This window comes from Gorilla gorilla, chromosome 10 (assembly GCF_029281585.2).
Source record: "Gorilla gorilla gorilla isolate KB3781 chromosome 10, NHGRI_mGorGor1-v2.1_pri, whole genome shotgun sequence".
Taxonomy (NCBI): domain Eukaryota; kingdom Metazoa; phylum Chordata; class Mammalia; order Primates; family Hominidae; genus Gorilla; species Gorilla gorilla.
The window spans coordinates 1,350,534-1,372,059 of record NC_073234.2 but is presented as its reverse complement, the minus strand read 5'-3'; positions in this window follow the sequence as shown (position 1 = coordinate 1,372,059).

The following is a 21,526-nucleotide window of genomic DNA, read 5'->3' as shown; positions in this document are numbered from 1 at the left end:
CGGTGTAGATATTTATATGTTCATACAGATGGCGGTGCAGATATTTCCATGTTCATTCAGACGGCGGTGTAGATATTTCCATGTTTATAGAGATTGCGGTGTAGATATATCCATGTGTAAAGAAATAGCTTTGTAGATATTTCCATGTACATGCAGAGAGCTGTGTAGATATTTCCATTTTCATGCAGATAGCGGTGTAGATATTTCCATGTTCAAACAGATAGCTGTGTAGATATTTCCATGTTCATACAGATAGCGGTGTAGATATTTCCATGTTTATACAGATAGCGGTGAAGATGTATGTATGTTTACACACATAGCGGTGTAGATATTTCCATGTTCATCCAGATGGCTGTGTAGATATATCCTTGTTCATACAGATAGCGGTGTAGATATTTCCATCTTCATACAGATAGCGGTGCAGATATTTCCATGTTCATCCAGATGGCTGTGTAGATATATCCAAGTTCATACAGATGGCGGTGAAGATATTTCCATGTTCATACAGATAGCGGTGTAGATATTTCCATGTTCATACAGAAAGCGGTGTAGATATTTCCAAGTTCATACAGATATTGGTGTATATATTTCCATGTTCGTACAGATAGCATTGTAGATATTTCCATTTTCAAGCAGATAGCGCTGTATATATTTCCATGTTCAAACAGATAGCGGTGTAGATATTTCCATGTTCATAAAGATAGCGGTGTAGGTATTTCCATGTTTATACAGATAGCAGTGAAAATGTATGCATGTTTACACAGATAGCGGTGCAGATATTTCCATGTTCATCCAGATGGCTGTGTAGATATATCCATGTTCATAGAGATGGCGGTGAAGATATTTCCATGTTCATACAGATAGCGGTGTAGATATTTCCATGTTCATACAGATAGCGGTGTAGATATTTCCATGTTCATACAGATAGCGGTGTAGCTATTTCCATGTTCATACAGATAGTGGTGTAGATATTTCCATGTTCACCCAGATGGCTGTGTAGATATTTCCATGTTCATACAGATAGCGGTGTAGATATTTCCATGTTCATCCAGATGGCTGTGTAGATATATCCATGTTCATACAGATGGCTGTGAAGATATTTCCATGTTCATACAGATAGCGGTGTAGATATTTCCATGTTCATACAGATAGCCGTGTAGATATTGCCATGTTCATACCGATAGCGCTGCTGATACTTCCATGTTTATACAGGGAGCGGTGTACATATTTCCGTGTTTATACAGATAGCGGTGTAGATATTTCCATGTTCATACAGATAGCGGTGCAGATATTTCCATGTTTATGCAGATAGCGGTGTAGATATCTCCTTCTTAATACAGATGGCGGTGTAGATATTTCCATGTTCATACAGATGGCGGTGTAGATATTTCCATGTTTATAGAGATAGAGGTGTAGTTATTTCCATCTGCAAAGAGATAGCTGTGTAGATATTTCCATTTATATGCAGATGGTTGTGTAGATATTTCCATTTTCATGCAGATAGCGGTGTAGATATTTCCATGTTCAAACACATAGCGGTGTAGATATTTTCATGTCCATACAGATAGCGGTGTAGATATTTCCATGTTTATACATATAGTGGTGAATATTTATGCATGTTTACACAGATAGCGGTGTTGATATTTCTATGTTCATACAGACGGCTGTGTAGACATATCCATGTTCATACAGATGGCGGTGAAGGTATTTCCATGTTCTTACAGATGGCTGTGTAGATATATCCATGTTCATACAGATGGCGGTGACGATATTTCCATGTTCGTACAGACGGCGGTGTAGATATTTCCGTGTTCATACTGATAGCGGTGCTGATATTTCCATGTTTATACAGGTGGCGGTGTAGATATTTCAATGTTTATACAGATAGCGGTGTAGATATTTCCATGTTCATCCAGATGGCTGTGTAGATATATCCATGTTCATACAGATGGCGGTGAAGACATTTCCATGTTCATACACATAGCGGTGTAGATATTTCCATGTTCATACAGATAACCGTGTAGATATTGCCATGTTCATACCGATAGCGGTGCTGATACTTCCATGTTTATACAGGTAGTGGTGTAGATATTTCCATGTTTATACACATAGCGGTGTAGATATTTCCATGTTTATACAGATAGCGGTGTAGGTATCTCCATCTTAATACAGATGGCAGTGTAGATATTTATATGTTCATACAGATGGCGGTGCAGATATTTCCATGTTCAAACGGATGGCGGTGAAGATATTTCCATGTTCATACAGATGGCGGTGTAGAAACTTCCATGTTCATACTGATAGCGGTGCTGATATTTCCATGTTTATACTGGTAGCGGTGTAGGTATTTGCATGTTCAAACAGATAGCAGTGTAGATATTTCCATGTTCATACAGATAGCAGTGTAGATATTTCCATGTTTAAACACATAGTGGTGGAGATGTATACATGTTTACAGAGATAGCGGTGTAGATATTTCCATGTTCATACAGAAAGCGTTGTAGATATTTCCAAGTTCATACAGATATTGGTGTATATATTTCCATGTTCGTACAGATAGCATTGTAGATATTTCCATTTTCAAGCAGATAGCGCTGTATATATTTCCATGTTCAAACAGATAGCGGTGTAGATATTTCCATGTTCATAAAGATAGCGGTGTAGATATTTCCATGTTTATACAGATAGCAGTGAAAATGTATGCATGTTTACACAGATAGCGGTGCAGATATTTCCATGTTCATCCAGATGGCTGTGTAGATATATCCATGTTCATAGAGATGGCGGTGAAGATATTTCCATGTTCATACAGATAGCGGTGTAGATATTTCCATGTTCATACAGATAGCGGTGTAGATATTTCCATGTTCATACAGATAGCGGTGTAGCTATTTCCATGTTCATACAGATAGTGGTGTAGATATTTCCATGTTCACCCAGATGGCTGTGTAGATATTTCCATGTTCATACAGATAGCGGTGTAGATATTTCCATGTTCATCCAGATGGCTGTGTAGATATATCCATGTTCATACAGATGGCTGTGAAGATATTTCCATGTTCATACAGATAGCGGTGTAGATATTTCCATGTTCATACAGATAGCCGTGTAGATATTGCCATGTTCATACCGATAGCGCTGCTGATACTTCCATGTTTATACAGGGAGCGGTGTACATATTTCCGTGTTTATACAGATAGCGGTGTAGATATTTCCATGTTCATACAGATAGCGGTGCAGATATTTCCATGTTTATGCAGATAGCGGTGTAGATATCTCCTTCTTAATACAGATGGCGGTGTAGATATTTCCATGTTCATACAGATGGCGGTGTAGATATTTCCATGTTTATAGAGATAGAGGTGTAGTTATTTCCATGTGCAAAGAGATAGCTGTGTAGATATTTCCATTTATATGCAGATGGTTGTGTAGATATTTCCATTTTCATGCAGATAGCGGTGTAGATATTTCCATGTTCAAACACATAGCGGTGTAGATATTTTCATGTCCATACAGATAGCGGTGTAGATATTTCCATGTTTATACATATAGTGGTGAATATTTATGCATGTTTACACAGATAGCGGTGTTGATATTACTATGTTCATACAGACGGCTGTGTAGACATATCCATGTTCATACAGATGGCGGTGAAGGTATTTCCATGTTCTTACATATGGCTGTGTAGATATATCCATGTTCATACAGATGGCGGTGACGATATTTCCATGTTCGTACAGACGGCGGTGTAGATATTTCCGTGTTCATACTGATAGCGGTGCTGATATTTCCATGTTTATACAGGTGGCGGTGTAGATATTTCAATGTTTATACAGATAGCGGTGTAGATATTTCCATGTTCATCCAGATGGCTGTGTAGATATATCCATGTTCATACAGATGGCGGTGAAGACATTTCCATGTTCATACACATAGCGGTGTAGATATTTCCATGTTCATACAGATAACCGTGTAGATATTGCCATGTTCATACCGATAGCGGTGCTGATACTTCCATGTTTATACAGGTAGCGGTGTAGATATTTTCATGTTTATACACATAGCGGTGTAGATATTTCCATGTTTATACAGATAGCGGTGTAGGTATCTCCATCTTAATACAGATGGCGGTGTAGATATTTATATGTTCATACAGATGGCGGTGCAGATATTTCCATGTTCAAACGGATGGCGGTGAAGATATTTCCATGTTCATACAGATGGCGGTGTAGAAACTTCCATGTTCATACTGATAGCGGTGCTGATATTTCCATGTTTATACTGGTAGCGGTGTAGGTATTTCCATGTTCAAACAGATAGCAGTGTAGATATTTCCATGTTCATACAGATAGCAGTGTAGATATTTCCATGTTTAAACACATAGTGGTGGAGATGTATACATGTTTACAGAGATAGCGGTGTAGATATTTCCATGCTCATACAGATAGCGGTGTAGATATTTCCGTGTTCATCCAGATGGCTGTGTAGATATATCCATGTTCATACAGATGGCGGTGAAGATATTTCCATGTTCATACAGATAGCGGTGTAGATATTTCCATGTTCATACAGATAGCGGTATAGATATTTCCATGTTCATACAGACAGCGGAGCTGATATTTCCATGTTCATCCAGATGGCTGTGTAGATATATCTATGTTCATACAGAAGGTGGTGAAGATATTTCCATGTTCATACAGATATCGGTGCAGATATTTCCATGTTCATACAGATAGCAGTGTAGGTATTTCCATGTTCATACAGATAGCGGTGCTGATATTTCCATGTTTATACAGGTAGCAGTGTAGATATTTACATGTTCATACAGATAGCGGTGTAGATATTTCCATGTTTATACAGATAGCGGTGTAGATATTTCCATGTTCATACAGATAGCGGTGCTGATATTTCCATGTTTATACAGGTAGCGGTGTAGCTATTTCCATGTTCATACAGATAGCGGTGTAGCTATTTCCATGTTCATGCAGATAGCGGTGTAGATATTTCCATGTTCATCCATATGGCTGTGTAGATATATCCATGTTCATACAGATGGCAGTGAAGATATTTCCATGTTCATACAGATAGCAGTGTAGATATTTCCATGTTCATCCAGATGGCTGTGTAGATATATCCAAGTTCATACAGATGGCGGTGAAGATATTTCCATGCTCATACAGATAGCAATGTAGATATTTCCATGTTCACACAGATAGTGGTGTTGATATATCCATATTCATTCAGATAGAGGGGCTGATAATTCCATGTTCATACTGATAGCGGTGCTGATATTTCCATGTTTATACAGGTAGCGGAGTAGATATTTCCATGTTTATAAAGACAGCGGTGTAGATATTTCCATGTTTATACAGATAGCGGTGTAGATATTTCCATGTTTATACAGATAGCGGTGTACATATCTCCATCTTTATACAGATGGCGGTGTAGATATTTATATGTTCATACAGATGGCCGTGCAGATATTTCCATATTCATAAAGATGCCGGTGTAGATATTTCCATGTTCATACAGATAGCGGTGTAGTTATTTCCATGTGTAAAGAGATAGCTGTGTAGATATTTCCATTTTCATGCAGATAGCGGTTTAGATATTTCCATGTTCAAACAGATAGCCGTGTAGATATTTGCATGTTCATACAGATAGCGGTGTAGTTATTTCCATGTTTATACAGATAGCGGTGTAGATATTTCCTTGTTCATACATATAGCGGTGTAGATATTTCCATGTACATCCAGATGGCTGTGTAGATATATCCATGTTCATTCAGATAGCGGTGTAGATATTTCCATGTTCATACAGATAGTGCTGTAGATATTTCCACGTTCATTCAGATAGCGGTGTAGCTATTTCCATGTTCATACAGATAGCGGTGTAGATATTTCCATGTTCATCCAGATGGCTGTGTAGATATTTCCATGTTCATACAGATAGCGGTGCTGATATTTCCATGTTTATACAGGTAGCGGTGTAGATATTTCCATGTTTATACAGATAGCGGTGTAGATATTTCCATGCTTTTACAGATAGCTGTGTAGATATTTCCATGTTTATACAGATAGCGGTGTAGATATCTCCATCTTAATACAGATGGCGGTGTAGATATTTATATGTTCATACAGATGGCGGTGAAGATATCTCCATGTTCATACAGGTGGTGGTGTAGATATTTCCATGTTAATAGAGATAGCGGTGTAGTTATTTCCATGTGTAAAGAAATAGCTTTGTAGATATTTCGATGTATATGCAGATAGCTGTGTAGATATTTCCATTTTCATGCAGATAGCGGAGTAGATATTTCCATGTTCAAACAGATAGCGGTGTAGATATTTCGATGTTCATACAGATAGCGGTGTAGATATTTCCATGTTTATACAGATAGCGGTGAAGATGTATGCATGTTTACACAGATAGTGGTGTAGATATTTCCATGTTCATACAGATAGCCGTGTAGATATTTCCATGTTCATTCAGATGGCTATGTAGATATATCCATGTTCATACAGATGGCGGTGAAGATATTTCCATGTTCATACAGATAACGGTGTAGATATTTCAATGTTCATACAGATAGCGGTGTAGATATTTCCATGTTTATACATACAGCGGAGTACATATTTCCATGTTCATTCATATAGCGGTGTAGATATTTCCATGTTCATCCAGATGGCTGTGTAGTTATATCCATGTTCATACAGATGGCGGTGAAGATATTTCCATGATCATACAGATAGCGGTGTAGATATTTCCATGTTCATACAGATAGCGGTGTAGACATTTCCATGTTCATACAGATAGCGGTGTAGCTATTTCCATGTTCATACAGATAGCGGTGTAGATATTTCCATGTTCATCCAGATAGCTGTGTAGATATTTCCATGTTCATACAGATAGCGGTGCTGATATTTCCATGTTTATACAGTTAGCGGTGTAGATATTCCCATGTGTATACAGATAGCGTTGTAGATATTTCCATGTTTATACAGATAGAGGTGAAGATGTATGCATGTTTACACAGTTAGCGGTGCAGATATTTCCATGTTCATACAGATAGCAGTGTAGATATTTCCATGTTCATCCAGATGGCTGTGTAGATATATCCATGTTCATTCAGATGGCGGTGAAGATATTTCCATGTTCATACAGATAGCGGTGTAGATATTTCCATGTTCATACAGATAGCTGTGTAGATATTTCCATGTTCATGCAGACAGCGGTGTAGATATTTCCATGTTCATACAGATAGAGGTGTAGATATTTCCATATTCATACAGATAGCGGTGTAGCTATTTCCATGTTCATACAGATAGCGGTGTAGATATTTCCATGTTCATAGAGATAGCGGTGTAGATATTTCCATGTTCATACAGATAGCGGTGCTGATATTTCCATGTTTATACAGGTAGCGGTGTAGATATTTCCATGTTTATACAGATAGCGGTGTAGATATTTCCATGTTTATACAGATAGCGGTGTAGATATTTAAATGTTTATACAGATAGAGGTGTAGATATCTCCATCTTAATACAGATGGCGGTGTAGATATTTATATGTTCATACAGATGGCGGTGCAGATATTTCCATGTTCATACAGATTGCGGTGTAGATATTTCCATGTTTATAGAGACTGCGGTGTAGATATTTCCATGTGTAAAGAAATACCTTTGTAAATATTTCCATGTATATGCAGATAGCTGTGTAGATATTTCCATTTTCATGCAGATAGCGGTGTACATATTTCCATGTTCAAACAGATAGCTGTGTAGATATTTCCATGTTCATACAGATAGCGGTGTAGATATTTCCATGTTTATACAGATAGCGGTGTAGATATCTCCATCTTAATACAGATGGCTGTGTAGATATTTCCAAGTTCATACAGATAGCGGTGTAGATATTTCCATGTTCATACAGATAGCGGTGTAGATATTTCCATGTTCATACAGATAGCGGTGTAGCTATTTCCATGTTCATACAGATAGTGGTGTAGATATTTCCATGTTCACCCAGATGGCTGTGTAGATATTTCCATGTTCATACAGATAGCGGTGTAGATATTTCCATGTTCATCCAGATGGCTGTGTAGATATATCCATGTTCATACAGATGGCTGTGAAGATATTTCCATGTTCATACAGATAGCGGTGTAGATATTTCCATGTTCATACAGATAGCCGTGTAGATATTGCCATGTTCATACCGATAGCGCTGCTGATACTTCCATGTTTATACAGGGAGCGGTGTACATATTTCCGTGTTTATACAGATAGCGGTGTAGATATTTCCATGTTCATACAGATAGCGGTGCAGATATTTCCATGTTTATGCAGATAGCGGTGTAGATATCTCCTTCTTAATACAGATGGCGTTGTAGATATTTCCATGTTCATACAGATGGCGGTGTAGATATTTCCATGTTTATAGAGATAGAGGTGTAGTTATTTCCATCTGCAAAGAGATAGCTGTGTAGATATTTCCATTTATATGCAGATGGTTGTGTAGATATTTCCATTTTCATGCAGATAGCGGTGTAGATATTTCCATGTTCAAACACATAGCGGTGTAGATATTTTCATGTCCATACAGATAGCGGTGTAGATATTTCCATGTTTATACATATAGTGGTGAATATTTATGCATGTTTACACAGATAGCGGTGTTGATATTTCTATGTTCATACAGACGGCTGTGTAGACATATCCATGTTCATACAGATGGCGGTGAAGTTATTTCCATGTTCTTACAGATGGCTGTGTAGATATATCCATGTTCATACAGATGGCGGTGACGATATTTCCATGTTCGTACAGACGGCGGTGTAGATATTTCCGTGTTCATACTGATAGCGGTGCTGATATTTCCATGTTTATACAGGTGGCGGTGTAGATATTTCAATGTTTATACAGATAGCGGTGTAGATATTTCCATGTTCATCCAGATGGCTGTGTAGATATATCCATGTTCATACAGATGGCGGTGAAGACATTTCCATGTTCATACACATAGCGGTGTAGATATTTCCATGTTCATACAGATAACCGTGTAGATATTGCCATGTTCATACCGATAGCGGTGCTGATACTTCCATGTTTATACAGGTAGTGGTGTAGATATTTCCATGTTTATACACATAGCGGTGTAGATATTTCCATGTTTATACAGATAGCGGTGTAGGTATCTCCATCTTAATACAGATGGCAGTGTAGATATTTATATGTTCATACAGATGGCGGTGCAGATATTTCCATGTTCAAACGGATGGCGGTGAAGATATTTCCATGTTCATACAGATGGCGGTGTAGAAACTTCCATGTTCATACTGATAGCGGTGCTGATATTTCCATGTTTATACTGGTAGCGGTGTAGGTATTTGCATGTTCAAACAGATAGCAGTGTAGATATTTCCATGTTCATACAGATAGCAGTGTAGATATTTCCATGTTTAAACACATAGTGGTGGAGATGTATACATGTTTACAGAGATAGCGGTGTAGATATTTCCATGTTCATACAGAAAGCGTTGTAGATATTTCCAAGTTCATACAGATATTGGTGTATATATTTCCATGTTCGTACAGATAGCATTGTAGATATTTCCATTTTCAAGCAGATAGCGCTGTATATATTTCCATGTTCAAACAGATAGCGGTGTAGATATTTCCATGTTCATAAAGATAGCGGTGTAGATATTTCCATGTTTATACAGATAGCAGTGAAAATGTATGCATGTTTACACAGATAGCGGTGCAGATATTTCCATGTTCATCCAGATGGCTGTGTAGATATATCCATGTTCATAGAGATGGCGGTGAAGATATTTCCATGTTCATACAGATAGCGGTGTAGATATTTCCATGTTCATACAGATAGCGGTGTAGATATTTCCATGTTCATACAGATAGCGGTGTAGCTATTTCCATGTTCATACAGATAGTGGTGTAGATATTTCCATGTTCACCCAGATGGCTGTGTAGATATTTCCATGTTCATACAGATAGCGGTGTAGATATTTCCATGTTCATCCAGATGGCTGTGTAGATATATCCATGTTCATACAGATGGCTGTGAAGATATTTCCATGTTCATACAGATAGCGGTGTAGATATTTCCATGTTCATACAGATAGCCGTGTAGATATTGCCATGTTCATACCGATAGCGCTGCTGATACTTCCATGTTTATACAGGGAGCGGTGTACATATTTCCGTGTTTATACAGATAGCGGTGTAGATATTTCCATGTTCATACAGATAGCGGTGCAGATATTTCCATGTTTATGCAGAAAGCGGTGTAGATATCTCCTTCTTAATACAGATGGCGGTGTAGATATTTCCATGTTCATACAGATGGCGGTGTAGATATTTCCATGTTTATAGAGATAGAGGTGTAGTTATTTCCATGTGCAAAGAGATAGCTGTGTAGATATTTCCATTTATATGCAGATGGTTGTGTAGATATTTCCATTTTCATGCAGATAGCGGTGTAGATATTTCCATGTTCAAACACATAGCGGTGTAGATATTTTCATGTCCATACAGATAGCGGTGTAGATATTTCCATGTTTATACATATAGTGGTGAATATTTATGCATGTTTACACAGATAGCGGTGTTGATATTTCTATGTTCATACAGACGGCTGTGTAGACATATCCATGTTCATACAGATGGCGGTGAAGGTATTTCCATGTTCTTACAGATGGCTGTGTAGATATATCCATGTTCATACAGATGGCGGTGACGATATTTCCATGTTCGTACAGACGGCGGTGTAGATATTTCCGTGTTCATACTGATAGCGGTGCTGATATTTCCATGTTTATACAGGTGGCGGTGTAGATATTTCAATGTTTATACAGATAGCGGTGTAGATATTTCCATGTTCATCCAGATGGCTGTGTAGATATATCCATGTTCCTACAGATGGCGGTGAAGACATTTCCATGTTCATACACATAGCGGTGTAGATATTTCCATGTTCATACAGATAACCGTGTAGATATTGCCATGTTCATACCGATAGCGGTGCTGCTACTTCCATGTTTATACAGGTAGCGGTGTAGATATTTTCATGTTTATACACATAGCGGTGTAGATATTTCCATGTTTATACAGATAGCGGTGTAGGTATCTCCATCTTAATACAGATGGCGGTGTAGATATTTATATGTTCATACAGATGGCGGTGCAGATATTTCCATGTTCAAACGGATGGCGGTGAAGATATTTCCATGTTCATACAGATGGCGGTGTAGAAACTTCCATGTTCATACTGATAGCGGTGCTGATATTTCCATGTTTATACTGGTAGCGGTGTAGGTATTTCCATGTTCAAACAGATAGCAGTGTAGATATTTCCATGTTCATACAGATAGCAGTGTAGATATTTCCATGTTTAAACACATAGTGGTGGAGATGTATACATGTTTACAGAGATAGCGGTGTAGATATTTCCATGCTCATACAGATAGCGGTGTAGATATTTCCGTGTTCATCCAGATGGCTGTGTAGATATATCCATGTTCATACAGATGGCGGTGAAGATATTTCCATGTTCATACAGATAGCGGTGTAGATATTTCCATGTTCATACAGATAGCGGTATAGATATTTCCATGTTCATACAGACAGCGGAGCTGATATTTCCATGTTCATCCAGATGGCTGTGTAGATATATCTATGTTCATACAGAAGGTGGTGAAGATATTTCCATGTTCATACAGATATCGGTGCAGATATTTCCATGTTCATACAGATAGCAGTGTAGGTATTTCCATGTTCATACAGATAGCGGTGCTGATATTTCCATGTTTATACAGGTAGCAGTGTAGATATTTACATGTTCATACAGATAGCGGTGTAGATATTTCCATGTTTATACAGATAGCGGTGTAGATATTTCCATGTTCATACAGATAGCGGTGCTGATATTTCCATGTTTATACAGGTAGCGGTGTAGCTATTTCCATGTTCATACAGATAGCGGTGTAGCTATTTCCATGTTCATGCAGATAGCGGTGTAGATATTTCCATGTTCATCCATATGGCTGTGTAGATATATCCATGTTCATACAGATGGCAGTGAAGATATTTCCATGTTCATACAGATAGCAGTGTAGATATTTCCATGTTCATCCAGATGGCTGTGTAGATATATCCAAGTTCATACAGATGGCGGTGAAGATATTTCCATGCTCATACAGATAGCAATGTAGATATTTCCATGTTCACACAGATAGTGGTGTAGATATATCCATATTCATTCAGATAGAGGGGCTGATAATTCCATGTTCATACTGATAGCGGTGCTGATATTTCCCTGTTTATACAGGTAGCGGAGTAGATATTTCCATGTTTATAAAGACAGCGGTGTAGATATTTCCATGTTTATACAGATAGCGGTGTAGATATTTCCATGTTTATACAGATAGCGGTGTACATATCTCCATCTTTATACAGATGGCGGTGTAGATATTTATATGTTCATACAGATGGCCGTGCAGATATTTCCATATTCATAAAGATGCCGGTGTAGATATTTCCATGTTCATACAGATAGCGGTGTAGTTATTTCCATGTGTAAAGAGATAGCTGTGTAGATATTTCCATTTTCATGCAGATAGTGGTTTAGATATTTCCATGTTCAAACAGATAGCCGTGTAGATATTTGCATGTTCATACAGATAGCGGTGTAGTTATTTCCATGTTTATACAGATAGCGGTGTAGATATTTCCTTGTTCATACATATAGCGGTGTAGATATTTCCATGTACATCCAGATGGCTGTGTAGATATATCCATGTTCATTCAGATAGCGGTGTAGATATTTCCATGTTCATACAGATAGTGCTGTAGATATTTCCACGTTCATTCAGATAGCGGTGTAGCTATTTCCATGTTCATACAGATAGCGGTGTAGATATTTCCATGTTCATCCAGATGGCTGTGTAGATATTTCCATGTTCATACAGATAGCGGTGCTGATATTTCCATGTTTATACAGGTAGCGGTGTAGATATTTCCATGTTTATACAGATAGCGGTGTAGATATTTCCATGCTTTTACAGATAGCTGTGTAGATATTTCCATGTTTATACAGATAGCGGTGTAGATATCTCCATCTTAATACAGATGGCGGTGTAGATATTTATATGTTCATACAGATGGCGGTGAAGATATCTCCATGTTCATACAGGTGGTGGTGTAGATATTTCCATGTTAATAGAGATAGCGGTGTAGTTATTTCCATGTGTAAAGAAATAGCTTTGTAGATATTTCGATGTATATGCAGATAGCTGTGTAGATATTTCCATTTTCATGCAGATAGCGGAGTAGATATTTCCATGTTCAAACAGATAGCGGTGTAGATATTTCGATGTTCATACAGATAGCGGTGTAGATATTTCCATGTTTATACAGATAGCGGTGAAGATGTATGCATGTTTACACAGATAGTGGTGTAGATATTTCCATGTTCATACAGATAGCCGTGTAGATATTTCCATGTTCATTCAGATGGCTATGTAGATATATCCATGTTCATACAGATGGCGGTGAAGATATTTCCATGTTCATACAGATAACGGTGTAGATATTTCAATGTTCATACAGATAGCGGTGTAGATATTTCCATGTTTATACATACAGCGGAGTACATATTTCCATGTTCATTCATATAGCGGTGTAGATATTTCCATGTTCATCCAGATGGCTGTGTAGTTATATCCATGTTCATACAGATGGCGGTGAAGATATTTCCATGATCATACAGATAGCGGTGTAGATATTTCCATGTTCATACAGATAGCGGTGTAGACATTTCCATGTTCATACAGATAGCGGTGTAGCTATTTCCATGTTCATACAGATAGCGGTGTAGATATTTCCATGTTCATCCAGATAGCTGTGTAGATATTTCCATGTTCATACAGATAGCGGTGCTGATATTTCCATGTTTATACAGTTAGCGGTGTAGATATTCCCATGTGTATACAGATAGCGTTGTAGATATTTCCATGTTTATACAGATAGAGGTGAAGATGTATGCATGTTTACACAGTTAGCGGTGCAGATATTTCCATGTTCATACAGATAGCAGTGTAGATATTTCCATGTTCATCCAGATGGCTGTGTAGATATATCCATGTTCATTCAGATGGCGGTGAAGATATTTCCATGTTCATACAGATAGCGGTGTAGATATTTCCATGTTCATACAGATAGCTGTGTAGATATTTCCATGTTCATGCAGACAGCGGTGTAGATATTTCCATGTTCATACAGATAGAGGTGTAGATATTTCCATATTCATACAGATAGCGGTGTAGCTATTTCCATGTTCATACAGATAGCGGTGTAGATATTTCCATGTTCATAGAGATAGCGGTGTAGATATTTCCATGTTCATACAGATAGCGGTGCTGATATTTCCATGTTTATACAGGTAGCGGTGTAGATATTTCCATGTTTATACAGATAGCGGTGTAGATATTTCCATGTTTATACAGATAGCGGTGTAGATATTTAAATGTTTATACAGATAGAGGTGTAGATATCTCCATCTTAATACAGATGGCGGTGTAGATATTTATATGTTCATACAGATGGCGGTGCAGATATTTCCATGTTCATACAGATTGCGGTGTAGATATTTCCATGTTTATAGAGACTGCGGTGTAGATATTTCCATGTGTAAAGAAATAGCTTTGTAAATATTTCCATGTATATGCAGATAGCTGTGTAGATATTTCCATTTTCATGCAGATAGCGGTGTACATATTTCCATGTTCAAACAGATAGCTGTGTAGATATTTCCATGTTCATACAGATAGCGGTGTAGATATTTCCATGTTTATACAGATAGCGGTGTAGATATCTCCATCTTAATACAGATGGCTGTGTAGATATTTCCAAGTTCATACAGATAGCGGTGTAGATATTTCCATGTTCATCCAGATGGCTGTGTACACATATCCATGTTCACACAGATGGTGGTGAAGATAATTCCATGTTCATACAGATAGCGGTGTAGATATTTCCATGTACATACAGATAGCGGTGTAGCTATTTCCATGTTCATACATATAGCGGTGTAGATATTTCCATGTTCATCCAGATGGCTGTGTACACATATCCATGTTCACACATATGGTGGTGAAGATAATTCCATGTTCATACAGATAGCGGGGTAGATATTTCCATGTTCATACAGATAGTGGTGTAGATATTTCCATGTTCCTACAGATAGAGGGGCTGATATTTCCATGTTCATACAGATAGCGGTGCGTATATTTCCATGTTTATACAGGTAGCAGTGTAGATATTTCCATGTTTACACAGATAGCGGTGTAGATATTTCCATGTTTATACAGATAGCGGAGTAGATATCTCCTTCTTAATACAGATGGCGGTGTAGATATTTATATGTTCATACAGATGGCGGTGTAGATATTTGCATGTTCATAGAGATGGCAGTGAAGATACTTCCATGTTCATACAGAAGGCAGTGTAGATATTTCCATGTTCATACAGATGACGGTGTAGATATTTCCATGTTCATACAGATGGCAGTGTAGATATTTCCATGTGCATACAGATAGCGGTGTAGTTATTTCCATGTTCATACAGATAGCGTTGTAGATATTTCCATGTTCATACAGATAGCGGTGTAGATATTTCCATGTTCATACAGATGGCGGTGTAGGTATTTACATGTTCATACAGATGGCGTTGTAGATATCTCTATGTTCATACAGATGGCGGTGAAGATATTTCCATGTTCATACAGATAGCGGTGTAGATATTTCCATGTTCATTCAGATAGCCGTGTAGATATTTCCATGTTTATAGAGATAGCAGTGTAGACATTTGCATTGATATACAGATAGCTGTGTAGATATTTCCATGTTTATAGAGATAGTGGTGTAGATAATTTCAATTTTATACCGAGAGCAGTTTAGATATTTCCAAGTTCATACAGATAGCGTTGTAGATATTTCCACGTTTATAGAGATGGCGGGGTAGATATTTCCATGTTCATACAGATGGCGGTGTTGATATTTCCATGTTCATACAAATGGCGGTGTAGATATTTCCATGTTCATAGAGATGGCAGTGTAGATATTTCCATGTTCATACAAATGGCGGTGTACATATTTCCATGTTCATAGAGATGGCGGTGTAGATATTTCCATGTTTATACAGATAGCAGTGTAGTTATTTCCATGTTTATAGAGATAGCAGTGTAGATTTTCTTATTGATATATAGATAGCTGTGTAGATATTTGCATGTTCATACAGATAGCGGTTTAGATATTTCCATGTTCATACAGATAGCGGTGTAGATATTTCCATGTTCATACAGATAGCGGTGTAGATATTTCTTTGTTCATACAGATAGCGGTGTAGATATTTCCATGTTCATACAGATGGCGGTGTAGATATTTCCATGTTCGTACGGATGGCAGTGAAGATATTTCCATGTTCATACTGCAGCGGTGTATATATTTCCATGTTTATACAGATAGCAGTGTTGATATTTCCATGTTTATAGTGATAGCAGTGTAGATATTTCCATTGATATACAGATAGCTGTGTAGATATTTCCATGTTCATACAGATAGTGGTGTAGATATTTCCATGTTCATACAGATAACGGTGTAGATATTTCCATGTTCATACCGATAGCGGTGTAGATATTTCCATGTTCATACAGATGGCGGCATAGATATTTCCATGTTCATACAGATAGCGGTGTAGATATTTCCATGTGTAAAGAGATAGCTGTGTAGATATTTCCATGTATATGCAGATAGCTGTGTAGATATTTCCATTTTCATGCAGATAGCGGTGCTTATATTTCCATGTTTATACAGGTAGCGGTGTAGATATTTCCATGTTCATACAGATAGCGGTGTAGATATTTCCATGTTTATACAGATAGCGGTGTAGATATTTCCAAGTTTATACAGATAGCGGTGTAGATATCTCCATCTTAATACAGATGGCGATGTAGATATTTATATGTTCATACAGATGCCGGTGCAGATATTTCCATGTTCATACAGATGGCGGTGTAGATATTTCCATGTTTATAGAGATAGTGGTGTAGTTATTTCCATGTGTAAAGAGATAGCTTTGAAGATATTTCCATGTATATGCAGATAGCTGTGTAGGTAATTCCATTTTCATGCAGATAGCGGTGTAGATATTTCCATGTTCAAACATATAGCGGTGTATGTATTTCCATGTTCATACAGGTAGTGGTGTAGCTATTTCCATGTTCATACAGATAGCGGTGTAGCTATTTCCATGTTCATACAGATAGCGGTGTAGATATTTCCATGTTCACCCAAATAGCTGTGTAGATATATCCATGTTCATACAGAAGGCGGTGAAGATATTTCCATGTTCATACAGATAGTGGTGTAGATATTTCCATTTTCATACAGATAGATGGGCTGATATTTCCATGTTCATACAGATAGCGGTGCTGATATTTCCATGTTTATACAGATAGCGGTGTAGATATTTCCATGTTTATACAGATAGCGGTGTAGACATTTCCATGTTTATACAGATAGTGGTGTTGATATTTCCATGTTTATACAGATAGCGGTGTAGATATCTCCATCTTAATACAGATGGCGGTGTAGATATTTATATGTTCATACAGAAGGCTGTGCAGATATTTCCATGTTCATACAGATAGCGGTGTAGTTATTTCCATGTGTAAAGAGATAGCTGTGTAGATATTTCCATGTATATGCAGATAGCTGTGTAGATATTTCCGTTTTCATGCAGATAGCGGTTTAGATATTTCCATGTTCAAACAGATAGCGGTATAGATATTTCCATGTTCATGCAGATAGCGGTGTAGATATATCCATGTTTATACAGATAGCGGTGAAGATGTATGCATGTTTACACAGATAGCGGTGTATATATTTCCATGTTCATACAGATAGCGGTGTAGATATTTCCATGTTCATACAGACAGCGGTGTAGATATTTCCATGTTCATACAGATAGAGGTGTAGATATTTCCATGTTCATACAGATAGCGGTGTAGCTATTTCCATGTTCATACAGATAGCGGTGTAGATATTTCCATGTTCATAGAGATAGCAGTGTAGATATTTCCATGTTCATACAGATAGCGGTGCTGATATTTCCATGTTTATACAGGTAGCGGTGTAGATATTTCCATGTTTATACAGATAGCGGTGTAGATATTACCATGTTTATACATATAGCGGTGTAGATATTTTCATGTTTATACAGATAGCGGTGTAGATATCTCCATCTTAATACAGATGGCGGTGTAGATATTTATATGTTCATACAGATGGCGGTGCAGATATTTCCTTTTTCACACAGATGGCGGTGTAGGTATTTCCATGTACATACAGATAGCGGTGTAGTTATTTCCATGTGTAAAGAGATAGCTGTGTAGATATTTCCATGTATATGCAGATAGCTGTGTAGATTTTTCCATTTTCATGCAGATAGCGGTTTAGATATTTCCATGTTCAAACAGATAGCGGTGTAGATATTTCCATGTTCATACAGATAGCTTTGTAGATATATCCATGTTTATACAGATAGCGGTGAAGATGTATGCATGTTTACACAGATAGCGGTGTAGATATTTCCATGTTCATACAGATAGCTGTGTAGATTTTTCCATGTTCATACAGATGGCTGTGTAGGTATATCCATGTTCATACAGATAGCGGTGAAGATATTTCCATGTTCATACAGATAGTGGTGTAGATATTTCCATGTTCATACAGATAGCGGTGCAGCTATTTCCATGTTCATACAGATAGCGGTGTAGATATTTCCATGTTCGTACAGATAGCGGTGTAGATATTTCCATGTTCATACAGATAGCGGTGCTTATATTTCCATGTTTATACAGGTAGCGGAGTAGATATTTCCATGTTTATACAGATAGCGGTGTAGATATTTCCATGTTTATACAGATAGCGGTGTAGATATTTCCAAGTTTATACAGATAGCGGTGTAGATATCTCCATCTTAATACAGATGGCGGTGTAGATATTTATATGTTCGTACAGATGGTGTTGCAGATATTTCCATGTTCATACAGATGGCGGTGTAGATATTTCCATGTTTATAGAGATAGTGGTGTAGTTATTTCCATGTGTAAAGAGATAGCGTTGTAGATATTTCCATGTATATGCAGATAGCTGTGTAGATATATCCATTTTCATGCAGATAGCGGTGTAGATATTTCCATGTTCAAACAGATAACGGTGTAGATATTTCCATGTTCATACAGATAGTGGTGTAGATATTTCCATGTTCATACAGATAGCGGTGTAGCTATTTCCATGTTCATACAGATAGCGGTGTAGATATTTCCATGTTCATCCAGATGGCTGTGTAGATATATCCATGTTAATACAGATGGCGGTGAAGATATTTCCATGTTCATACAGATAGTGGTGTAGATATTTCCATGTTCATACAGATAGTGCTGTAGATATTTCCATGTTCATACAGATAGATTGGCTGATATTTCCATGTTCATACAGATAGCGGTGCTGATATTTCCATGTTTATAAAGGTAGCGGTGTAGGTATTTCCAAGTTTATACAGATAGCGGTGTAGAGATTTCCATGTTTATACAGATAGCGGTGTAGATATTTCCATGTTTATACAGATAGCGGTGTAGATATCTCCATCTTAGTACAGATGGCAGTGTAGATATTTATATGTTCAAACAGATGGCCGTGGAGACATTTCCATGTTCATACAGATGGCGGTGTAGATATTTCCATGTTCATACAGATAGCGGTGTAGTTATTTCCATGTGTAAAGAGATATCTGTGTAGATATTTCCATGTATATGCAGATAGCTGTGTAGATATTTCCATTTTCATGCAGATAGCGGTTTAGATATTTCTATGTTCCAACAGATAGCGGTGTAGATATTTCCATGTTCATACAGATAGCGGTGTATATATATCCATGTTTATACAGATAGCGGTGAAGATGTGTGCATGTTTACACAGATAGCGGTGTAGATATTTCCATGTTCATACAGATAGCAGTGTAGATATTTCCATGTTCATATAGATAGTGCTGTAGATATTTCCATGTTCATACAGATAGCGGTGTAGATATTTCCATGTTCATACAGATAGCGGTGTAGATATTTCCATGTTCATACAGATAGTGGTGTGGATATTTCCATGTTCATACAGATAGAGGGGCTGATATTTCCATGTTCATACAGATAGCGGTGCTGATATTTCCATGTTTATACAGGTAGCGGTGTAGATATTTCCATGTTTATACAGATAGCGGTGTAGGTATTTCCAGGTTTATACAGATAGCGGTGTAGATATCTCCATCTTAATACAGATGGCGGTGTAGTTATTTATAAGTTCATACAGATGGCGGTGCAGATATTTCCATGTTCATACAGATGGCGGGGTAGATATTTGCATGTTCATACAGATGGCGGTATAGCTATTTCCATGTTCATGGAGATAGCGTTGTAGATATTTCCATGTTAATCCAGATGGCTGTGTAGAGATATTCATGTTCATACAGATGGCGGTGAAGATATTTCCATGTTCATACAGATAGCGGTGTAGATATTTCCATGTTCATACAGATAGTGGTGTAGATATTTCCATGTTCATACAGATAGGCCGGCTGATATTTCCATGTTAATACAGATAGCGGTGCTGATATTTCCATGTTTATACAGGTAGCAGTGTAGATATTTCCATGTTTATACAGATAGCGCTGTAGATATTTCCATGTTTATACAGATAGCGGTGAAGATGTATGCATGTTTACACAGATAGCGGTGTAGATATTTCCATGTTCATACAGATAGCGGTGTAGATATTTCCATGTTCATCCAGATGGATGTGTAGATATATCCATCTTCATACAGATGGCGGTGAAGATATTTCCATGTTCATACAGATAGCGGTGTAGATATTTCCATGTTCATACAGACAGCGGTGTAGATATTTTATTGTTCATACAGACAGCAGTGCTGATATTTCCATGTTCATCCAGATGGCTGTGTAGATATATCCATGTTCATACAGATGGCGGTAAAGATATTTCCATGTTCATACAGATAGCGGTGTAGATATTTCCATGTTCATACAGATAGCGGTGTAGATATTTCCATGTTCATACAGATAGCGGTGTAGATATTTCCATGTTAATACAGATAGCGGTGTAGATATTTCCATGTTCATACAGATAGCGGTGTAGATATTTCCATGTTTATACAGATAGCGGTGTAGATATTTCCATGTTTATACAGATAGCGGTGTAGATATTTCCATGTTTATACAGATAGCGGTGTGGATATCTCCATCTTAATACAGATGGTGGTGTAGATATTTATATGTTCATGCAGATGGCGGTGCAGATATTTCCATGTTCATACAGAAGGTGGTGTAGATATTTCTATGTTTATAGAGATAGCGGTGTAGTTATTTCCATGTGTA